The sequence below is a fragment of the Ooceraea biroi genome, chromosome 10 (genome assembly GCF_003672135.1).
Source record: "Ooceraea biroi isolate clonal line C1 chromosome 10, Obir_v5.4, whole genome shotgun sequence".
Taxonomy (NCBI): Eukaryota; Metazoa; Arthropoda; class Insecta; order Hymenoptera; family Formicidae; genus Ooceraea; species Ooceraea biroi.
The window spans coordinates 12447557-12460239 of record NC_039515.1 but is presented as its reverse complement, the minus strand read 5'-3'; the positions used below and the strand labels follow the sequence as shown (position 1 = coordinate 12460239).

Below are 12683 nucleotides of genomic sequence, written 5' to 3'. Positions count from 1 at the left end.
CTCGAGCCTTCCTCTCTTCCGATCCTCCGGTGTTCCAACTACCCACCCGACCTCCCTTTTCCGTTGCGGCGCAAACCACCACCCCAATTGCACCCCCGTCGTTCTCCTTCCCACCACCCTCGCTTTGTCCACCGGCCTCCTCGTCCCAGCTTCCACCGCATCTCGCCCCCCCCCCCCGCAACTCTCCTGTGGATCCCTCAAACCTATCCAGCATCTCGTGACTCTCTTTTCTTCCGCGCCAACGGCAACCGGACTCATCCTTCGTCCGCTTTCCCGCCTTCATCCTCCCTCCTGCCGCTTGTTCACTCTCACTCCTCTCCCTGCATTGCTCGCAAACTGTTCCCAACATTTTCCATGACCTGCTCTTTCTCTTTTCCTTGAGATTTTTTCTTTTCCCCAGATTCATTGAAGCATCGACTAACAGTCGCTTATAATTGCGATTCTTGGCATAATTTGTATTAAGGCTAATTAATTGCAATGGTTTGTATAATTTAGTTTACTATCGTTTTTCTTTTCTTGTTTGCTTGTGACGGTGAGTATATAGTGCCGGTGGTAGTATAAAAATTGCGATTGAATTAAGGTAAGTTTGCGAAATCATTCCTTTGATAAGTGAGTTTTTCCTAGGCAGAACGTCCGTTACACGATTTATATATTATTCAACATATTTAATGTATGTAATCTGAACTTACATATTCTTTTACTCATAGATACCTTACGCTCTTTAGTTCTGAGGATTAGGAATCTTATGCAAAAGTTGATAAGCGGGATGGGGTGAAATGTGGGTCGCAAGGCTCCCTCGAGTGGATTCAGTGGGATATTCAATGGGGTAAATGGGGTATTGCATATTAAATGCGCTGATAGGGGGTTATAACGGTAAAAGGAGGAAGCAGAATAGCTCGGGATTTAAGAGCTGCGTATGGAACAATGTGTGTAAGCTTGATGCGGTTATTGATTACGGATCACTGTCATTGACGGCCCATCAAATGGAAACAGTAACCGTGTTTTTATCATAAGCGTACACAAATTGAAAAAATTGAAAAAGAAATCAAGAAAAGTTGTTATTAATCATATTAAGAAAAATCTGCATTGTAACAATTAATGTAAATCGCGATGTATAGCAAGCCAGAAAGGAATGGACAGAGCGGGAGGCTTGACGACGTATGTCCCCAAAAGCCGCGGAGCTTAGCGTTGAGTGATCGCCGCTCAGTCGACCTCGTAACCGACGCCATATATCATTCAAGATGGCTGGCATCTCACGCTGTTCAGAGAGAGACAAGGGTGACAACCCTCCCATCTCTGCTTGCTACTTTTAACTGGCTATGTCTACGCCTTCACTGATAATCATGTTAAGGAGATATCAGCTTTGAGGGGATGTTCCTCTGTGGTATAAGCTGTATTAGTCGTATATAAAATTTTAATAAATGCTATTAAAGTAAAATCGTTATTAAATAACATACATGTCATAAAACGTGCATGTTCAGAAGAATATATATTTCTTTTTAATTATCTAAAATGGGAGAAAAGTGAACCAATGGCTTACGATATGATTAGTTGCTATATCTTGTTTATAATTTATAACGATTTAAATAGTCGTATGAAAAATTTACAAACAAATAAGATATACTGTCAGTATGCTTGACAAAAATTTAATATAAAAATTCAATATTCAAAGTTATATGTACATATAGCTTCCAATTGTAATATTGAAATACATCCACTTGTAATACTGGAATAACGTTTATCAATTGATAATATATCATTTTGTATAAATAATCAGAGGACTATTAAAAGCTAATTAATTTGCATGCGCGGATTAATTACATGAATAAATGAATTAATCAAATCATCGATTGGCTAGAGAAAAGGTAAGCTTTAAATTTATCTACATTTTCCGATTTACATGAATAGCACAATGACATTATAATGTGTTGCGATTAGTTTTATTTAAATTTCACTTATATGTTTGCATACGATACTTGAAACTTTCGTTTTGAAAAAGTAGCGGGGAAAAAATACCTTTGTGTCAGTTCCATCTGTCGTCTACAAATGTGTTTTAAGACTGTATGTTCCATAGGTCGGTAAACTAATTTCCTGTATAGTAAACTACTTTACTAACGTCAGGTTTAGTCAGAGATATCTGATTTTCTTCTGACAAATATATGCTTTTCTACAAATATTATCAATATTAGAATTCTTGAATAGGTTTTAGATATGATAAATATTCGAAAGCTATCTAAATATTTTCTGTAAATAGCTATCTAAATAATTTCTGGAAATTCTCTTATATCTATGAAAGTATTTATCGTAGCAATTAAATTTCTTCTTTCATTAAAAATATGTATAAAGAAAAACTGCATAAGTATTTCATCTTTAATAATTATAAGATGGTGAACAAAAGCAGATGAAGTTTTTGAACACTATCTTGAATGAATATTCTTGAGAGATACATGCAGTATACTTTTAAAACAAACGACTTGCTTTTTATAAAGACAATATAGCTCGTCTATCTATCATGCACCGAGCAATATTGGCATGCCCATCGGTTGTAATATTGAAATTGTACTTTTTGCAATATGAGAGTTATTTATGAAACGTAGCAGGCAATATAAGAACACGCAGGGAGGGTGTCGGCATGTGATGGTAGCGCTCTGATATGATGTGATGCGATGCGAGGAGGATTGAGCTTGTTGAGATATATAATGTTCGACGTATGAAGCGTTTTAGAAAATAAATTATAAGAAATTGAAAGGCAAAAAATGAATGAGTTTCTGATCTTTCATAAAAATACTGTTTATCTCGTTTCTATCACGTTTTTATCGTTATTTAATTCCATTATTTTTGCCATTTTTAGAAACATTCTTTTGTTTTACATTAATTTACATCCCTTCGTATTTATATTCTTTGTAGTAATATTATGAATTATTTTCTTTTTATGCTAGCATTTCATATAAGCGACATGATTAAAAGTCTTTATTTCTATTTAAATATATAAAAAGACACGAGGACATTACTTATGCAGTTGATTTTCTGCAATGACCTGTGTGCTTTTTTGTGAAACTGCAGTAGCAACGTGTAACGTGTACGTTTAGAGCCCACCGAAGCGACAGCTGTTCGCCGGTTGGCTGCACTATTCGATTGTCTCGCTCTTGATGATTGATGATCGTTCGGGGTAGCTGCTGCTGTGTCTTGACTCCACGTCTGTCTTTTCCCTCTTTTCCCTCCAGCTTTTTTCGTTTCCCTGACAATTTCAGTGCAACGTACTAGGTCGATACACGACGAATTTTTTTTTAAATAGTTAAGAAAAATCATGAAAACGGGACAACGAGTACGAGAGAAAAAAGAGAACATTGACGAATGATAAAACATCGAAAACTTGAAACAAAAAAGAAAAGGTGAAAGACAGTAACGATGGTTTTTTTAGCAATTTAAAACAGCATTTTGCTATTATAAATAATGATGTTTATAATGAATATAAAATGCAAACAGAGATATTATTTGATTCTATAATAACAAAGATATTAATACAATAAAAGATTTAAAATTCATAAATATGCTAACGTCATTATGTTTAATTAAATCCATACAGTCAAATCAACAATTATGAAAATCGAACAATTAATGCGTTATTACATATCTTTATGTTTGTTTCATATTGTAGATTATATTTCATTTTAGTTCTCTCTAGGTTTTTTCACTGATGCATTTCCCCGTCTGCCTTTGTCACAATTCTGTCGCGACGTATATCATTGTACATCTGAATTACAAGCTTATACATATTTGCCGGTGAAGATCAAAGCGTTGATGAACATCTTTGCATAAAAACAGCCCGTTACGGAGCATCGAAGGCATCAGCAAGGCGGCAGCATCGCATGCGACACGGGCGATATCTCTCTCGTCCCAACCCCTCTTATTTCTCTCCGCCAACCTACCCCCTTCCTCCCCATCCCCTATCCAGCTACCATCACGACGGATTCGCCGTCTGCTACCGTCTCCGTCCATCCCTCGTTCCCCATCGTCGCCCCTGTCTCGCCCGACGACTACCGGAGCTGCTCTCGTCATTAGGCCAACGAGATTTTATTAAACTGCTCCTCCGCGCATAGGAGGCATTTCGTTCCCTCGCTCCCACTCCCTTTCTCCCTCTTGCTGGTTCCTCTCGTGGTTATTACATGCAAAGTGAAAAAGTTGCCCATAGGGCTGACCATTATTCCTCTCGTTGCTCGAGCGCGCGTAGCCTTCACCTCCTCATGTGCGTGAGCGCGGCACTTATGTGAGCTTCCGAGGATTTCTTATTTTCTTGTTGACTTCTCGGGGCCAGCGCGGGTAGCTACATGCGGCGTGTTACAAATTAAGTTACATAAATTCACGCGTGTACCCAGATATTGCGCGCCGCCGCAGCTGATTTCCAAGGGCTAATTTCCTTCGCCGGCCTTCGTGAACAGAAACGTGATATCCGGTTGTCGTTTTTGCTTGACGGACGAAGCGTGCGGACGAAGTTCCGCGCATCGCCGCCAATCCAATTCGATATCTTGACTGAGGTGATCTGTACTTTATCCCGCGTCGCAATACGCATTAGCTACATGAACATTGACACATAGTGCACTATCTTTTTCTCACGTGGTTAATGCTCAGATAGCATAACTCTACTTTTGTTGCTTTCTTTTTAAAAAGCAAATCACATTTTTATTTTGAAAGATATTTTAGCTGTACATAAAAGTATCTTATTTTTTAATTCATTAGCATTTGCTCTGTCTTCTGAAACGTTATCAATGGAATCTCTTTATTACAATGTTAATGCTATTTTTATAATTCTGTACCGTTAAGTTTGTTTTGTAAGATATGGTTTCTGTATATTATTATATATATACAGACTACATCAAAAGTACTTCTTTATAGCGTCATTTTACAACTCTTTTATAAAGCCTCTTTGTACATAAAAACTTATTTTATATATATATATACAGGGTGTCTCAGAAAGAATGGGACAATGCTCGTGTGCAGATAGAGCGGACTGAACGTAAAATCCTGTACCATTTTACAATTTTCGCAATAGTTAACGAGTTATTAATTATTAAAAATTACTGTATTATTCCGGCCTACCGCCGAATGCAAGCGCGCGGCGAGATGCGACCGCCTAGCGATCGAGGTTGCTAGGCGCGCGGGGTGTTGTTTATTACAAGTGGCCTGCCTAGCCATTGCCACTGCGATCGCTAGGCACTCGATCGCTAGGCGGTCGCATCTCGCCGCGCGCTTGCATTCGGCGGTAGGCCGGACTAATACAGCGATTTTTAATAATTAATAACTCGTTAACTATTGCGAAAATTGCAAAACGGTACAGGACTTTTCGACTCAGTTCAGTCCGCTCTATCTGCACACGAGCATTGTCCCATTCTTTCTGAGACACCCTGTATATATATATACAAAAGTTAAGATTTATATATATATATATATATACCACGTGAAATAATAGTTTTAATTATATGTTACAAGAATAATGACACTTACCGTAATCGTTCCATCGTTGCGGAAGCTGAGTACAGATGTTCAATTGTCGATCGATTCACGAATTGCTTTACAACACACGAGGCACAAAAATGTCGACGCATGTTTCTTTAATCACAATTTTATCCACGAGGGACGTCTTATGCCTATTGCGCAAATAAGCCAACTGAAAACGCATTGACATCGCAAGTCACCGGACTGCGAGAGGGAGCCCGTCGGAGAGGTGGCGGAAGAAGAGAACGAACCTAGTGCTGAATGGCGCCCTACCTGGTCCCTGAAGTCATAAATCATTCTCCCGCAATACTACCCCTCGGCGTTTTCCTGCACCATAACACCGCTGATCGGCGAACGGTCAACATCACCTGGAGCGTAGCATGAAGAGGAACTGACTTGCCCCTGTGAAGAGACCGCAGAAACGAGTTATTCTACAGAAAATCAGGTACACTTTTAAGATGTATCTCTAAGAAAAACCCTATTAACATTTGGATTCTTTTCTATTGTGTAAAAGTTTGGAAATAGATTCAGAGGATACAGCTTTGTTGGCAACGTCAGTCGAGAAAAAGCGTTGGAACTTCGTGCCTCTTGCGTGTGCAGTTTTAACATGAAGAAATGTGCTGTTTTTGTGAACAGTTATTGTGAGTAATTGCCGTGATCACTATACTAATTGTCATCGCTTGACAAATAGTGTGGTGTTTATATCGCCATAATAGTAAACGATTAATTTCGATACTTTCTAGTGATAAAGGCTTAAATTATTTTCCTAAATTTGTAGAAAATAGAGAATGTGTGCGGTAACCGGACAACCTGCCGCATACCAAACGTAAAATTAATAGCCGGTTTTTACTATGCTGCACCAATGGCCGGAACTCTCCTGGTGGGAGGCCATAAATTTCAGCGGCACGGATTCAAAATGATCTCCTTTATTGCACGCAAGCTGAGTTAGTTGCGCCTTGGCCTGCCTCCTGTACAGTCACGTCGTCGGTCTATGTCTCGTGCTCCTGGGAATGCGATATTCTTTTTCTCTTTTTTTTGCTTTATGAGAACTTTTATTGGCCGCGGCAATTAATTGTACGATCACGTGTTACTTGCACGCGCGATATATCTCAGCCATATTGAATCTGGCACGACGCACACCGACATATAAATCGTGATATGAATTGGTGTTTGAAAAGTGATGCACATGATAATATTTTATGGTCGCGGATTTTTGCATGTATTTAGAAATGTATTGTGATAACAAGTGTGGCACGAGGCACAGATACAATAATAAGATATTTTAACCTTGAAATAAAATGTCTTTATTTTTTCAAAAATAAAACGATAAATGTGCAATGATTTTGAAATTTAAGTGAAGTTTTTTAAAAACAATAGCATAATTTTTATAAAGTTTGTATATCACTATCTATACTTTCAATTGTTTAAAATTTTAAAAAGAAAACTGAAAACTATAGCTATAAAACATAAAATTTAAAAGAGTGAAATGTTTGTAAGATAGTTAAAAGTAAGTGCGTAAATGTTTGTCTAAGGTATTCATAATCGAATCTTATATTTAAGACCTTAAGTATATCTTCAGATATTCCATAGGCAATGAAATAATCCATACAGCATCTGCAGATAACCTTAAGACGGTCTTAAATACAAGATCTGACTATGAATACTGTCTAAATCTAACGATTCTTATTTCTTGAAGGTACTCCGTACTGAGAAAGGAACTACAACTGGTATAATGTCTGCCATCTGTTGGCGATCTCCGTAAAATATAGTATCGACGGGTATGCAAAAGGTGACGCTGCTACATCAATTTGCTATGCTTCTTTCTTCTGTAGCAGTCCCAGTAGAATAGAAATCCACTAATCATATTGCATAATAAATTTAATTTCTATTTGTCAATAAACTAGGTAAATTAATTTGAATGAATAAAAATTAAGATCGAATTAAGATATATCACATACAGTTTTCTACGAAATAAATAATTTATTTATATAGAGTGAAATTTATTTAAATTTTATATACATTGATATAAATAAACTAAATAAACAATTTTAAAGTATCTTTTTTGATCTCCTTTGTTCATAAATTATTTTCTCCAATCGTTATAATAAAATTCAACAAACATGTTTCATCTTTCAGTGAATCTATCTCTTATGGTGAAGATAAAATATGAAAATCTTCCATTTCTCTGGTAAATTTATTTTTTACATAAATGTGTGCTTTTTCTCTGAACTCTTACAAATGTTTTCATTAGATTAAATTTAATATAGTGTGACGATGGCAGATAATATACAGATATTTCTTTCATGAAGCTTTATTGGAGATATACTTCATCCCTAATATGAAAGTTTTCGAGACAAGTTTTTTAGGAGAATGGTGGCTATTTTGGGCTGTGATGGCACTGACCGTGCAATTCACATAACAAGTTTACTTCGTGTAATTCCGATTTAATTTGCCGTACATATGCAGTTATTCGTTTTTCGTCTCTACGAGGGAAAGCGTTTTATGCACGGCGTTCCAAATACTGCAGCCATTTTATATAGATTGCAATGTATTGATCGTCTCCGCCAACTGCCGACATTGTACGTAGTATCAGAATGACAGGCTGGCAGATGGAATCGCAACTTCCTCTTCCCTCGCCACCACCTGCCATCACGATCCAACCCCCTTCCAATGCTTTGGACTGCCTGCCAACCCCTCGTCTCCGCCTATGCCTATATGTATGGGGGTATGTAACTCCACAAGTCACGAATATATATATTGCAATATATATTATATATATATATATATATATATATAATTCCAGATTTAGAGTTATTTTTCCTTTCGTTCTTTCCTGAAAATATATTTTTTAAGTAAAATGACACAAATACATGTGTGTGTGTGTGTGTGTTATTCATGTTATTAGCATTTGGTTCATACATCTATGTTTAATTAAAAGACTTGCCAAAAGTTTTCAAGGTTGTATATTTAAAAATTTGTCGTAGATTCGTCATAACAGATTTTGAAAGTTGTACATGTCGTATAATTCTAAACTGCCACATAACTTTAAAATTACATTGTTACGTTTAATCTTGCAGAGCTTCTTACTGTCACATGACGGTCTCGTTCTCCTAAAAATCTCTTTCTTGTAAGAGACACGCGATAGATTACCTCGGTAAAGCCGCGATAACGTGTTCACGTTCGCATCCACTTCACTTTGACAAATGATCGTCTTTTGCGGAATCTTGAAGCGCCTCTGAAGCATGTTACAGTGTTTTATAGTTCAATATTGCTATTCACGCAGAAACATTCTTCTCTATTCATTTAAAAATTCTGAAATATTAGCATCTCATTTTACGGTAAACGGAAATTAAACACAGTAGTTGATGTATTATTCAGTTGATGCGATGTTTGTTATATTATATTAATCAAGATAACATCTTAACAAAGAGAGAAATATGAGTAAAGAATCAAAAAATGATATAAAAGGATGAGAAAAATGGCAGACGCAAAGAAAAAAAAAAGAAAGCAAAGTGTCCTCTGCTATGTTAAGTATAAGATAGGGTGGTCTTTATCCGCAAAAGTGCCCCACGGGAGCTGCGTCAACGTCCTACAGAAGAAGCCGAACCCCCTTCGTTTCCCGACCCACGGCCTTTCAAGTTACGTGAAACTTCTTCACGGATCTTCACGAATGGACAGGATCACAACGGCAATGAGTTCTCTCGGCGGACGTCACTCAGATTCTGACCTTCTCCCATTCTTTCTTTCCTTATGATTTATGGTTTCATTAATGCAACATACAACGACGCTTCTTCGACCGCGAGAACGGAAAATGTTGATTAACCGTTTTATTTCTGGTACTAAAACAAACGTAAGATGATTACGTCGAACTGCTGTCTGCTTCTAGCAAGCAAACAACCAATTGAGTTTCTTTCATGTATAGTTTCCTTTTACGCTGATCAATACGTTTCGCCGAACATAATTTTTTTCGTAAATTAATAAAATGCGAACAGTAACAAAACTTTTCCGCAATCATTCTGTCAGCGCGCATTTAATGTAACTCTATCAGCGTATGTACTGGTGCAATTTACGTACAGCAGAGATATTTTTCAGGGGCAAGAGCGAGAGTGGCAATCTAAATTTTACCGTAGTGGGCGGTATTGCAATTTCTTGTTAGAGTCCTTAACCCACCTACCACGGTTCAGATTTATCTTAATAACATTAGCTTAATCGTTCAAGCTTTTAATTACGCGTCGCCTTATATCTATTCTGTAGAAATTCTGTTTGCATACAATTCGCTGAACTCTATCATAATCACATTAAAAATCCTGAAAAAAATCTTTTTATTCGGCATTTGAGTCTATGCAATTCGTACACGAAAACGGATTAAATTTTGAAAAAGTAAAGTTTAGATATTAAATTGCACTTTTCAGTTAATTAAAAATTCAAGACTTGTTACGTTGTTGATCTGATCGCGTGACGATCGCATAAAACAGGTTAATTTGAATAAAATGCTGTCGATTCTTTTATGGCAAGTTTGATTTCAGATTCAAATTTGTTGCGAGTTACGAATGCGGATGTCACATCGAAGTACAGAAAAGGAAATCGACTGGCTATCGGATTATTATTCCAAGCATGCTGCTTGGACGTTCATTCCTTCTGAAACATTCCACAGCGCGGGTGGTGCCAGTTGAAGACAACACTTCTTTCTGAACGTGCAAGTGCGGCGCGAATGGGATACGTTTGCGAATCCGATCTCGTAAAAGGTATTTACACTTTAAAAGCACTCTTTCATTCCGCGTTAATAAGATTAATAAAATCAATAGAATTAATAAAATTTGATTTACAGTTTAAAACAAATTATCTTATTTATAACTGTGAGAGTATATTGTTTTGTACGCTATATTAATTTTATTCAACGTTCAATTTCACATTATACGATTTCTACTAAAATAATAGAAAATAAATAATTCAGAATATGTAACAGTAATTAAAGCACTTTGCTGTGTTATGTTTAACAAATTTTTATTATTGAACTTTATTTATTAGTATATTATTAGTATATTATTTCTCTTTTGTCGCGTTGAACTAAGCGGCCTTTTATGGCAATGACCTCAAGTGAATTAATCAATAAATACGTAGCTACTGCGTGAACTACATTACGGTTTAGCTGTATACGGTTGTCTGGGAACGCAGACGCGCCGCTCAATGACCAAACATTTTCACAGTTATTTAGTTTGTATTTAACTATCATCGAAAATATATAAATACTAAAAAATTGATTGAGATTATTATTTTGATTGTTATTTTGCAATGAAGGGATTAGAAACTAATTTGCCATAGATATTGAGAAAAGCGTTAATATTACCGATTAAAAATTAATACTATTATGAACTGATCAGTGTACGGGCTAGGCATTATGCGGATCATGTTATGTATTTGTTATAGCTTAATGCTTAATCTATGTTCAGGTGTCTAACTAATCAGTCGTTACGAAGTGCAAGCTGCTTGTTTGATGAAGACATGCTCAAAGTTGCGGAATGATCAGGAGACAGAGATCCTCATGCTGGTGTCAGAGATTCATCCACGCCACAACTTTACCCGATGATGAGACGTACGCAAACTTTAGGAAGACATATTGTGTGTGAGTAGAGAGAATGACAGGTGGAAAGGTAGTTGAATGGTGTATGACGTGGGGCTGATGTTGTGGAGAGACGAATGGTGTGGTCACGATTTATCGAGTTAAATCCTCCTGGTCTTTCTCCGTTAAAATTTCGTTCTCTACGTGCAATAACATTAGTCAGATTCTCTTTCCTCTGTTTTTCATTTTTTTAAATATTGTATTATATATTAAAGAAAAATATTTTACTATGCGTAAGTAAAAATATTATATAACGTACCGTTAGTTTATTTATTTATTGTTTCTATTTGATTATTTTTATCCATTCTTCAACAGCGACATTTTTAATGGCGAAAAACAATAGGGGAAATTGCTCATCGCTGTTCTGCTTGATTCGTTCATCTTATCGCGCTTCGACTCCTTCGTCGTTTTAAACATTCCCTCGCACAAACTACGTATCTCTTTTCTTTTCCTACTTAACTTTTTCTATCTGTTATACATACATACATACATACATAATTTGTCCGTCTTCCTCCCACTTGTCTAAGCGTCGACGAAGACACACTCTACGGTATAACCCTCACCCTCTCGCCGCCATAGACACGTTCTCTCTCTCTCCACTCTTCGTTTCCCTCTGGTGTCAGCCTTCGCAGCTTCAGGAGCAGAGAGACGATCAATACGTCGCTTTAGAACGGAGAAGGAACGGAAGCTACGTCATTGGGAGACTTTCGTGCTTGTGGGGAGCGAAAAGGGGTCGAAGCAAAGGGACCTTTTCCAGGCGATTCCTCGAGGAGTAGAGGAGAGGAGACCAGGCCTGGCTCAGACCAGATATGCCCAGCTATGAGCGCGAAAAGATGATGAGACGAAGGGTGGCCCCTGGGTTTTGCATCCCTTTTCCTCCAGCGGGGCGGTTGACAGGGACTCCGGGCCGAGACTCCACGACTCGAACCGAGCGTCAACGAGCACAGGGACGGCTGTGCGATCGGTCCCATCCAACACTGATAAACTTATCAGAAGCATTCGCGATTTGTCGTTTCTAGAGCTAATGTGCATCTAAGAAATATCTTATACTCGACTTGGCTGCGTGCAGCACGGCTGCTACTTGTTTAAATGAGCTTTGATTGCCGTATTTAATACCATCTTGAATAACTCAAAATAATGTCCCGTAAACAATTTTCTTGAGACGTAAATTAAGGAAATACATCTAGGCTTTACCTGAGGAATCTGTAAGTATTAATGATTCCTCAATTGTAGTGGGTATTAATGATTCCAATTATTCACGCACATATAAGTGTGACGGGTATGTCGCCATTGCGCATATCCATTTGCAAGATCTTCTATCCTTTTCCAGTTCGTCGATAGTTCTTGACATTTCCACGATTTATGCAAGTCTCACTATCGGGGAATATCTCGTAATATGGAAAAGGTTTATCGATTCGGTGTGCGAACGACGGATCACTGAACATAAATTTTCAACTGCTTTCGGTAAATTTGTAGCCTTTTAGCAGATGCCGACATATAAATATGATGCCAGATCTTCCATCACGTAGAAGTAATTAATGCATCAATCAATGTAACAATTTTTTTGTCT

The 12683-nt window shown here is 37.3% G+C and overlaps 1 pseudogene; it reads left to right on the top strand.

Moving 5' to 3' along the window:
* Window positions 1-5742: 5742 nt before the first annotated feature.
* On the top strand, window positions 5743-12350 carry LOC105282163 (annotated as a pseudogene).
* Window positions 12351-12683: the final 333 nt, after the last annotated feature.